This window comes from Tiliqua scincoides, chromosome 1, assembly GCF_035046505.1.
Source record: "Tiliqua scincoides isolate rTilSci1 chromosome 1, rTilSci1.hap2, whole genome shotgun sequence".
NCBI lineage: Eukaryota > Metazoa > Chordata > Lepidosauria > Squamata > Scincidae > Tiliqua > Tiliqua scincoides.
This window is the reverse complement of record NC_089821.1, coordinates 202,739,190-202,748,857: the sequence shown is the minus strand read 5'-3', so window position 1 is coordinate 202,748,857 and position 9,668 is coordinate 202,739,190. Positions and strand designations below refer to the sequence as shown.

Genomic DNA, 9,668 nt, shown 5'->3' with positions numbered 1-9,668 from the left:
GCAAGGATGAAAGAATAAAGCAAGTCAATTTGGAAAATAGCTCTGGCATTGACAGTGACCAGGTGTGGAACTTAGGAAAAGCCATTAGCAGGCAATTACAGACAAAATAAACCCTCAGTGTGTCTAAATCTCACTGTTTCTTATATGAAACTTATTCCAAACTTGGCTCGAAGAGTTCATCACACCTCCCCAATTCTCAGGAGGCCTGTGAAGGTTTGGCCACATAGATACTCCCTCTGAGGGAGCCAAACTGGAATGCACCGAGGCTTTCTTGTGCTTGCTCTTTAGAAACCTAGATTTGATTATGTCATGGAGTCACCCAACTGATTCCCAAGGAGAAATCACCCAGTTGCTCCATCTCATCCCTTTAAATAAAGGTGGGCTTGGCAGCCCAATTGGTGGAAACATGCAGGAGGGTTAGCTAGGAACTTCATCTGGCCCAGACGTGAAAACAAAACAATCTACATCTTGCTCATGTGGTTTTTTTTGTAATGGCATTTCAATAACATAACCTCAGGGGTGCATTCAAGACTAATGGTTCCTAAATCTAGGATTATTGTTTTTTGCAACACCGTACGTGATGAGCCTACCAGAGGATCTCAACCATTGGGGTGAAAGAATGTTGGACTAATATTATTGGGACTAACAAGCCTGACTCCTGGTTGCCGAGCCTAGCACCCATTTGGCCTGCAGTTATCATGGGGCCAGGGGATAGTGGCTTGCTTTCTAAGACAGCACCCGAGCTAGGGAGGAGGAGAAACGGATTATAAGGGAACACTCCTAGATGGGGGGGGGGTAGTGGCAAGAACTAGACCACCTCTAGCACATTATGGTCCACAATCTGTCCAGCCCCTCTGTGTCTCAAGAAATCCTGGCTTCCTGTGCCTCCAGAAATCCTGGCCTTCTGGGCCCAGTGATCAGCTAGGATTCCATCTTGCTCATGTGGGAACCTTCCTTTGGTGAGCCACAGGCCAGTCCTTCTGGGAGTTCTCCTGAGCAACTGGGAAGCACAGAGGAACACCCAAGGAGGCATAACACTGTAAGAAGCAGACCTTGGGGGCAGCTGGTACTGGCCCTGAGGGGACAGACCTGCACCAGGTAGTGGTGCATTTGGCTTTGGAGCAGGGGCAGAGATGTTCTAGGGGTGGGGGAAGGGTGGGGTGGGGGAGTGATAGCTGGGGGGATGGGACAAGCAGAACCCCACTCCGCCAGATCCTATCATCCATGTTGGACTACAAAGCCTGACACAGAGGTTCTTCAGTATGCACCGGCAAAATACCCAGCACAGACTCAAGTAGCCCTATTGCAGGTCTGCACCCTTACTTGGGGGAAGGGGATGAATGTCCCCTTCTCCCACTGAGACCTCCGGCAGCCTCCGTGGGTCATAGGATACATTTTGGTGCCGCTGCACCCAGCGGCCCTGCCAGGGATAGGATTGGGCTGCCCATGTCTGCCATGACTAGACTAAGAGGAGACGACACCATCAATTATGCATGGGTATAAAGAAAAGCCAGTTTCCTCAAAACCGATACCACCTTAGGTACGTATATACAACTCACCTACAAAGTTTCTGTATATTCTGCATATAAACCTGCACTGCAAACAAGTTGACAAATGGTGCTAGCATAGTAAAGAGAAGACAGGAATGATGCTAGAAAGACTTGTAAATTCCCACAGTAGCTGCCACTGGCAAACAAGAATTGTCTCCAAACAATAGCGCAGAAAAGTTTTAGTGAACTGGAGAAGAATTTATTCTTTTTTTCCAAGTTTTTAGGCTATAACCCTATCTATACTTTCCTGAGAGTTAGCCATATTCAATAGAGTAAGTTTAACACATGTAGGAATGATCTATTTCTGTGCCATAAATGACTAAGGGCCCAATCCTATCCAACTTTCCAGTACTGGTGCAGCTGCAGTGCAGTCCCTAGCCCGTACCTTGTGGAGGCCTCCATAACTACCCACCCACCACAGTATGCAGCGCACACTCCATTGGCATGGCTACACTAGGGATGGAAAGTTGGATAGGATTTGGCCCTGCAATAAGTATGTTTGGGAAGGTGGGAGGATAATTTCTTCGGACATTTGTAACACCTGTCAGATACATCACTTAGTACCGTAGTTCATGAGTGATTTGCTTTTGAATTGCTGCTGTTCTCTTAAAGATTTTCTCTTCCATTTCATGGATAGTAGACTGAACTTTCAAACACTCCCTTCTCTTCTCAGAAAGCTGTAAGTCCATCACCTCCTGCTGTTCTGACAACTGCTCCAGCTTGATTTAATACCAACATATGAAAAGAGATTAACAACACTGTAAAGTCCAGTAAAACTTCTTTTTTCCTTATTTACAAAATACAGTTGACTTAAAATTCATCACTCTGAGACATTATCACATGAAGTGTGAAAGAACATCTATCTTTGGGACTTGGAAATGGCTGCTATTTTGCAATTTCCCTGACCATCTTGACAGGAAGATCACCCTCCCGGTTTAGGTGCCCTCCACGAAAAACAGTATTGCATGAGAAAAACACAAATGTACATTAATGATTCAAGTCTAGGTACAAAGGGCTCTTTGTTGCATTCAGGCTGTATGTAGCTGAAATTGTATTGCTTGTGGCACTGAAGTTGTGTGATAGTCAGGTCTTGGTTGCACTAATCACTGCTTGAGTGGGTTAGAGAGGACCAACCACAGGCTCAGCTCTCATGCAATCAGTGACATCAGGATTTGGCTACATTAACCTTATTTTCAACAGTGTGAACTAACATATGCAATCCAACACCCTGTGATGGAATTTTTCCTTAGGTCAGACAGGCTAGTATTCCTAAGGTTCTGGTTTTATGTTGAAGTGTGTAGTTTGGTTTATTTGGGACTAGTTTTACTAAACTACTGTTTGCATCTTGTAGGCACTTCTAACATGGGGCACCTAATAACCTTTCTTTTTTCTGACAGACAATAGTCTGAATGATATAAGGGAGGGTTGTGTGTTATAATAGGAATAATGCTGTTGGGAAAGGGTTAGAATAGACCAGGGCTGCTCGAATCCCAGCCTAGGGGCTGGATCCAGGGTTCCAACGAATCTATCCTCTCAGGCACTACATGTAGTCTTCCATGACGGGAACAGAGACGCACTGGGCAATTGTGTCTGCCCAGACATCCCTTTGCATGGCCTTCTGGGAAGCCAGGTAGCAGATGCAACTGCCCAGAACATCCCTGTCCCCCGATCATGGGTGACTACACGCAGCGCTGGGGCAGAATGGAAAGATGAAGTCTGAATGGGGACCGCTTTTCCGTTGAACAGCGGTGGCGTGTGTGGCCACTTCTGGACTAGACCAAGAGTATGATCCCTTTGAACTCTCCCATTTTATGTTGAGCAATGTAAATTATGGCCCAATCCTATACCTCCCCCCTCCCCGCCGCTAGCATAACTAGCATTGTGCCAACGGAGGCTACTTTACAGCAGTCATAAAGCAATCTCCATTAACATGTCCTGCAGGCCTGCTGCACACTGGCAGATCTACAGAGACCCACCAGCAGTCTAAAGTCTCCTGTGAGATACAGCAGTAGCCACGCTGGCGCCACTGCATCACCACATGATTTAGATAGGATTGGACTGTTAGTTGATGAAGGATTCTTTCTTCACTAATGTATTCATCAATTAAAAAATCAAATCAAAAATATTGTGTTACTTATAATAAACTGTTACTAACAAAATAATCAACATACCTTTACTCGTAACACAAGGATGGCCTGTTCACTATTATTCAGTTTCATATTTTGCTGTTCCAGTTCTTGCTTAGCATGCAATATTTCTGCTTCTTTTGCAGATATCTGTCTGTCTTTTTGTTCCTTTTTTCTCTTCTGTTCTAGGATTTCTTCTATCAAAACCTGCTTCTCTTCTGAATAATGATCTAAAGTGAGAACAATTTTAAAGTTTCTAATTATTTCAAAGTTCTGTCACCATGTCTACAATTCAATTCTTAGAAAAGGGTAAAACTATTATTCTTTTAATCAAATTAATCCTTCAATCAAATTAATTAAAAATATACTGGAGATATCACTATATGGAATGATGTCAAATACCCAACTTTTGTTTGTTTTCTGCTTTCTTTTAAGCAGCATTTGATTAGGATTAGATTTAGGAAAAGTCAGAATGAAAAAAAATTGACTTCTTTGTCACGTTAGTACTTAATTCTTGTGCCTCATCTGCTTGATCTACTTATAGCAAAAGTTTGTGCCAAGAAATTTCATGAATGAATCTTTCCTATGCTGAAGTAAACTCAAAAACATTTTTTTTATTCCCAGCATGTTGACACTCAAAAGTATGTTGACACTCATATACGTCAATATATGTACACAGTGTAATAAATAATATTTCATGAATTCTCCTTTATTTAATATATCTAGTTCCATATGCTTTCTAGATGTGCTCCTTGTACCACAATGTTGAGGAAATAATGGACTGTATTCTAGCTCCTGAAAATGGGAGGAACTTTGCACAACAAAACTTTCTGCTCCCTGTCGCCCAAAGCTGCTCTTCAGCTCACCTCCCAAGCCACTCCACAGGAGTGAAGTTGGGTGCGTGGGAAAAGCAATGGGTGTTGAAAATTTCAGATACTTTCATTCCATTTTGGAGAATAATACAGCCAGTCTATGTATTCTAATGTTGTGTGTCTGCAACACTGCAGAACTGTAGGCAATGCTGGAAAAGGACGAGACATAGAGAAACACTGATAAGAGAGGACAGTGTAGAAAGGAGGATTAATATCCACATAGCATAGGGGAGGGGAGGGAGGAAAACTCAACATGGACTTAAAAGGGAAGATGCATTAATAAACCACATATTATGTTTAGATGGATTTTAGGGCACAAAACAAGAGCAGTTTCAATGACACAAACATGTAAGACAGAAGGAACCCTCAAACTTTGGGGGAAAAAGTAAAATCAGCGCACAGGTTGTATGTCAAATTTTTATTCAGAGAACAAAATAAGGTTTTTTAAAGTTATCTGAAAGGTATATGAATCCCAGAATCACACCTTGAACACCAAGAAGTGCCAGTTTACACAACTCTTGCATTTGTGATGAGAATGTTACTTATTCTCCAGCCAGGGCTTGAGATGGGCACATGGTGAACTCAGTTCCATTTAGATCATGACTGCAGGACATAATATTTCCTGTTTATGCAGTGGCCTAGACACAGGCTGATGAGAATTAAGGCAGGAAATCACTTTACATTTTTGTGTAAACTGATAGCAAGGGATTGAATCCAAACACTGGGCCTTAAGAGCAAATCAAAGGCAAGGGGGAGGGGAAGGAAGTACCTGTGTCAACTGAGACTTGCAGAGTCACTTCCTCCAATGGTAAAGAAAGTTCTCTCAGATGGATCCCCCTGCATTATCCTAGGGAGATCTAGGAGGAAGAGGCTAGAGGACATGTATCTACCCAGCAGGTGAAAACAGAGGAAGGAAGGAGAGAAGCTGGGCAAGAGAGGGAAAGACAAAGCACCTATGGGGAGGATGAGAAAGAAAGGAAAAAAGCCATACCATGTATGAGGAACTGTGAACTGGAAGGTCTGCGTGCGCTCACCAAGGCCCAGAACCAGTCAATGCCACAAAGCCTGACACAAGCTATCAATGACTCTGTGCTCTGGATATCAGATTCAATTTCAAAGTAAAATACTATCTTCAAAATATTCCATATTACAGATTTGGTTTTCTGCCTAATTAATTAAACAGAGGCTGCAAGCCTATGCACACTTACTTAGCAGTAAGTCTCTTGAATTCAGTGGGGCTTACTTCTGAGTAGACATACTTAGAATTGCACTGTAAGAAACTGAATTGAATATATAAAGACACTATGTATTGCAAAATCCTACACTCAGCCCCTATGGAACCAAGATGGTGCACTGGGCATGAACCTCGTAGTGAGGGTTCAGGAGTTGCCCTGGCTGGGGGGGGGGTGTCTTCTGATGGGTTTTGACCCCAACCAGTGCCCCTCTCAGCTGATCTCAGACCATTACAGAAGGAACAATAAACCATTAATTCCATTCCTGGAAATGAACAGTAAAAAAACTCCAAAGATGTAATTTGAAGAACTAAAATACATTTTCACCACATGGTGGTGCTAATTTTTTTTAAATGAATCAAGTGGAAAACTAACATCTAAAGTAAGAACCTTACACTATATATAAATATATATTCTGCAGAATTTATACATCTATATTTACACCTAGTTAAAACTAGTTAAAGCTTCTAAAAAAGCTTCTCACTTTTTGTCTTTGTAATGACTGAACACTGTAATCATCAGTATTCATTAAAGCCTTGAGAACTTCTGATTTGTTTTAATAACTGATTGATTTCCATTACTTTTCTGTTGCAGACCAAAAAGGTGATATGGTAGAATAAATGAACCTCAGAAATCTATCAGTCATTCAGTGATATCAGTAGGAATAGTATCAATATCTCTACATCAAAGCTATTTCTTAATTTTATTTCTTTTTTAAAATGGCTATTCTTTGAATTAATAAAAGCACATATCCCCTTTAGCTGAACAACATCCACAATGTGAGAAAGAAGCTTAGCAGGAGCTGGGAACATTTTGCCAAGTGTAGAACATAAGAAGAGCCCTGCTGGATCAGGCCAAAGGCCCATCTAGTTCAGCTTCATGTGTCTCACAGTGGCCCACCAAATGCTTCAGGGAGCACACAAGACAATAAGACACAACCTGCATCCTGGTGCCCTCCCCTGCATCTGGCAGACCTGACCCTTTCAGGTGATCTGACTGACTCCATTAACAGCCTGATCCAATGCTTCCCCAGCATTAGCCCTGCACACGCAGTGCTGGCACTGGATGTTGCAAATGTACCATAAAGCAAGTTTGCGGCACCCAAAGAGTAAGTTGCACCAGTGGACATCTATGCTGCCCATAAACGCTGCCGTTGGATCCCCAGCCACTGCCAAGGTAAACAGGGCATGAAGAAAGTGGCATTTCTGGAGTAGGAGGAAACCTCTGGCCTGCTCAAATCCAGTTCAGGCTGTAGCAGGTGTCATTTGGCACCAGTGCTACTGTGCTGGATAGAATTGGATCCTTGGTAGCTTTAAACTGAAGAAGCAGGAGTCCTGCAGTTTTCAGCTACTATGTCATGAACTAATAATTATTGCTTAAGCACAGTGCACATTTAGTATTTATTCTGATTCCCATCTAACCACATTATCTGATTTCTTTTTTCCAAGACAGACTATGAAAGGGGTATGAATGCCTTGTACACTCAGCTAAACAGTGTCTTTCACTTTGGGTATCATGTTGAAACCGAATAGTCAAAGATGTTTATTCATTATTCTTTTCAGTAATTCCTATTCTATGGAACTTGGGAGCGCAAAGGAGTGCTTTTTTAATGGATTAAAGATCTTGACCTTATTTTAACCATCAGTAATTTGTTCACAACTGCCATGTCCCTAAGCCAAGTCTTTCCCCCTGTGAGCCTTCAGAAATGGGAAAAACCTATCACAGACTCCAACTGTGTTAACAAAATTCAACATTTTGAGGGCTATGGTCTTAAAGAAGACACCAAGACTATGCCAATCATGTGGATGCTGAATGATGTATTACCATCTACTGCACTGATCTGGTTACCAAGTTGCTCTCTCTCTATTCGCAGCATGTTCAAACCACTTTCCTTTCTCTTTAGCTCCAGTTTGAGGCCATCAGACTGAGACTGTAATTCCTGTACAACAATAAAAACAAAACAATAAAAGTTCAATGAATGTATGTTTGAATTGTCTTTAATGGCAGTGATACACTTGGAAAAGGTAGAGGTGTTCAAACTAAATTACTGTTCTAACTCAGCATCAACATGATTTGGCCATTGTCAATGATGATTAATTAAGTGCCCAATCCTACCCAACTTTCCAGCACCGATGTAGCCGTAATGCAGCCCCGAGGTAAGGGAATAAATTTTCCCATACCTTGACGAGGCCTCTGATTGCCTCCCCACCACAGGATGCAGTGCATGCCCCATTGGCATGGCTACACCAGCACTGGAAAACTGGATAGGATTGGACCCTTAGTGGGCAAACACAGTAGTAGGTCAACTCAACCGTTTGGATGGTCAGCTGACTCAAACCTATGCGCAAAGTGAAAATCTAATCAGAATATGAGTTTAGGCCAAGAAGTGAACAGAGGATAGATATCTGAATTGGGAATGTACTGAAAGCAGGCGCTTTAAAATACTGGAATTCCCAACAAATTTTTAAGGATAACAAGGCTAGAGATTACTTCTTTTTTACCATTTCCAGTGCTGATGAGGATTGTTCTTCAAAACAACTGGATATAGACAATATTTCAAGTATTTCAAGAAGTCTGTTTTCAGTACACTTGCTAATCAATTGGATTTTTACCTTAGAACAAGATTTTTTCATGTGGCCATGTTGCTATGGCAAGACTGTTGCAGCGATTAGATTTAGAGGCATCTGGTGAGATACAGGAAGCTGCACTAGATGGGCCCTTGGCCTGATCCATCAGGGCTTCTCTAACGTTCTTATGTTATGCTGTGCAGCACCCTAGCTTCCACAGATAACCTGCTCAGTTATATGAACAAAGAAAATGTCAGAAGTCTTCAGTATGTTCTTCTCCAAAAAATTTAAGTGAAAGTGAAGTCAAGGAGAACTTCAAAGAAATATTATGCTGTTACTTTTTCAAAGACCAGTAACCAAAGAAAAATTTACCTGTAACTTTCGAAGCATATGATCTATTTCAGATGCAACATGAGGATGAAGATTAGTGGCTTTTTTATCTAGTTCACGAGTGCCAACAGCAAGTTAAGGCAAAGATTATTTAAAATTAATGTTAACTATATTCATCACTTGAGTAGTTTCCTTTTTAAAATAATATAAAATAGCAAATACTTTCCTTCAATTTCTACAATTATAAATAATGTTTACTATAATAAATGCTTCATTCCAATATTCTTTTTCAATAATAATCTTTAGCTGATCAGATTTTAGCTAATTATAGACAACACAGTGCAGGATATAGATAATTGGCTTCTAGTTCAAGGAAGTAAATCTGCTGTTGGAGATTCTTGATGTACTCTGATTCTATGCTTGAAGATGCATTCTCCATTTCTGAAACCAAACGAATCATTTTAAATGGATCTTTTAATTAAAAAGCAGAATTATTTATTACTTGTAATGGGTTATTAATAATCTATGTTTTATGCACTATTTTTAGTACTCTGTGGCAGACTTCTCAGACAGCACCTTGATGCAATGCCCCTGCATGAGCAATGATGCTTGCATAGTGTTAATGTGCTGTCTTTCCCATTCATCCCCTTTGCCCTATCTATTAAAATTCATGTGAAAACTTTGATGAGATGAGCATAGTGCTCGACCTTCCATGCTTTCAAGAATCAGCAGATTCATTTTTCTTCTGATTTTTCTTATATACTTCCCATTTCCGGGCTAACAGGATTGGACCCAGTTTTTTTATTGGTCAAGGACATTATATATTATAAGCATATCTGATGGACAGGCAAGCCACAGTGACAGTACTTTGGAAAATATTTGCTCTGTTCTCCATATATGCCATAGTGGTCTGCTGTGATGTAAAAATTCTAATATATTAATGTGTCAACTAAGTCCCAAATACAACCTTGATAAGTTGAAACTTGGCAGG

The 9,668-nt window shown here is 41.1% G+C and overlaps 1 long non-coding RNA gene across 1 annotated transcript; it reads right to left on the bottom strand.

Moving 5' to 3' along the window:
• Window positions 1-3,831: 3,831 nt before the first annotated feature.
• LOC136653955 (uncharacterized) lies at window positions 3,832-8,798 on the bottom strand. The gene is made up of 3 exons (XR_010794573.1): window positions 8,720-8,798; window positions 7,605-7,719; window positions 3,832-3,906 (listed from the first exon to the last, which is right to left on the bottom strand). It is a non-coding gene; the product is annotated as an uncharacterized lncRNA (long non-coding RNA).
• Between the last annotated feature and the right edge of the window lie 870 nt (window positions 8,799-9,668).